Raw genomic sequence first — 2,780 nt, 5'->3', positions numbered from 1 at the left:
CAATTAACTTATAATATTTTCTTGTGCAACTCTTTGATTTTATCTTTAGAGAATATTATCCTTGTAAAAGGGTTTTTGAGTGATTTGTTGTAACTAGACCTTGGTGAGTCTAGGGGAGAATTAGAGAGCTTCTAGTGAAGTTAGAGAAGAGATTAGCTTTGAGTAAAGCTAAGAGGAAAGCTTCTAGTGAAGCTAGAGAAGAGATTAGCTTTGAGTAAAGTTAAGAGAGTTGCTTTGAGTGAAGCAAGTGAAAGGAGAAGTTGGCCTAGTAAGAGAAGCTTCAAGTGAAGCGAGTTGTTTTATGTAATTGTAACGAATTGCCTAAAACATAGTGGAGAGTTTTGAAATCTCGAGGGGTCGTGGTTTTTCCTTCTATTTAGGTCTAGAAGGTTTCCACGTAAAATTTTGTTGTCTCTTTCATTATTTCGCTCTAAGTTGAAGTTCTATTTCTTTTATCTAATTCCGCAAAAACAAGGCTAAAATACTTAAACTTATTAAAACAACAATTCACCCCCCCCTTCTTGTTGTTGTTCTCATCTCTAACACAGTCTACAAAGTCATAATTCTCCGAGTGACATCCGAACCATTAATGAAAGTTTAAATACAAAAGTCCAAAGATTCGTTCCACCCTAAACGAGTTTCGTTCTGATGGTACAGACTACGGTATTCAAACTATAGCAGCGGATAAATAAAAGAAAATCTAAATATCCTCATACAACTCGAGAACCCCCTTGGGCCTCTAAAAAAAATAAACATAATAAAGTCCTTCAGAAAAATTAAAGTTTTAAACTTTTGAAACCTATTAAAACAATTACGCAAGGTCTCAAATGTTAAGGTAAAATCCTCACTCCCGATGTCCCAGCCTTCAAGCAATCTGCTAGTCGTCAAAGACAACATCATCACAGGTTTTCAAAACACAATACACCTCAGAGGCAAATAGCCAATATGCATAACAAACACACAATAATTTACATCACGATCCACCTAGCATACAAAGGCTCTAATATAATTTATCATTTCCTATTTAATCCATTGAGTACGATGACTCATCTCCAATTCTCCAATCTCTTGCTTCAATAATAAGTTAGGTAGAATACACAAGGGAGAGCTAATCCCAAGGCAAATATCGACCAAGACGTTGCCCGATATCTTAACGGGTCGCCAAGGTTAAGAGTATGCATACCCCCCATAGTGGCCCTTATTAGGGCCCCGCTGATGGGGACCAAATTATCCTATTGGGTACCTATTTTCAATCCTCCTTATTAGAAGTATCCTTTTTATAACCCTATTGGGTATCCCAAACCAATTTCTCCTTAAAAGGAGTTTCCATAACTGTGAATTTATTATTTGAGGGTCTAAGTCCTTATGTGAAATTATTCCTTAGTAACGAACATGATCCAACAACATAAATCACATAAAGGTGGTATCCAAAGTAACATGCATAATCAACCTCATCGTGTACGTACCTTTTCCAAATAAGTACTCAAACACGACCTCGTAAATCAGGAAAACACTTTAATGACCCCTCATGATTTGAGGTCCTAATAACAAACAACACCCAAAGAAAAACACGCATTAGAGTGTATTCAAAATCAACATCCACTTGGCCTTACACTAAACCAATTAGTTTTCATTTAAATATCTACATTCTAATAGAATAAGACATCTAATTAATTAATTATTCCAAAAGCGTACAATAGCTAAACAGATCAGTTTTGGAAGTTTCTAATGTGTGAATAGAAAAACCGACCTCACCGTTACATCCGGAAGGTACCAATTACCTTGCGTAACAAATTTCATGATTTTTAAATGTTGTTTACTATTTTTAATCATTTTAGACGTCTATGCGATTTTTAATTCTACCAAACACCAAAACGTCCAAAATTTCACATAACGAACTCATGGGACCGCAAGACGCAGTTCGAGATAGAATATTTCTATCCAGAAATGAATTCTTATAAAATCTACTATTTTATCCTGTATTTATTTAAATTATTTTCCAATTAACGAAAAATTATTACGACGCATAATCTCAAGATTTTAACTCCATTTATTAAATAAAACAAATACTAACAAGATTTAAAATAGCATTTTCATTAAAACAACTTTTATTTTATTATACACATCTAATTATCCAAACTTCCAAATTCTAGATCTAATCTTCTTGCATTGATTATATATATATATATATATATATATATATATATATATATATATATATATATATATATATATATATATATATATATATATATATATATATATATATATATGTGTGTGTGTGTGTGTGTGTGTATATATATATATGTATATATATATATATATATGTATATATATATATATATATATATATATATATATATATATATATATATATATATATATATATATATATATATATATATATATATGTATATATATATATATATATATATATGTATATATATATATTTATATATGTATATCTATATATATATATATATATATATATATATATATATATATATATATATATATATATATATATATATATATATATATATATATATATATATATATATATATATATATATATATATATATATATATATATATATATATATATACATATATATATATATATATATATATATATATATATATATATATATATATATATATATATATATATATATATATATATATATATATATATATATATATATATATATATATATATACATATATATATATATATATATATATATATATATATATATATATATATATATATATATATA

General features: G+C 27.3%; 1 pseudogene; it reads right to left on the bottom strand.

The window, feature by feature from the left end:
• Positions 1 to 700: 700 nt before the first annotated feature.
• The window catches only part of LOC130801121 (uncharacterized), an 8,275-nt pseudogene continuing 6,195 nt past the window's right edge, over positions 701 to 2,780 (bottom strand).

Source organism: Amaranthus tricolor, chromosome 15, assembly GCF_026212465.1.
Source record: "Amaranthus tricolor cultivar Red isolate AtriRed21 chromosome 15, ASM2621246v1, whole genome shotgun sequence".
Taxonomy (NCBI): domain Eukaryota; kingdom Viridiplantae; phylum Streptophyta; class Magnoliopsida; order Caryophyllales; family Amaranthaceae; genus Amaranthus; species Amaranthus tricolor.
Note: the sequence above shows the minus strand (reverse complement) of the source record. Positions and strands in the feature narration are given on the sequence as shown.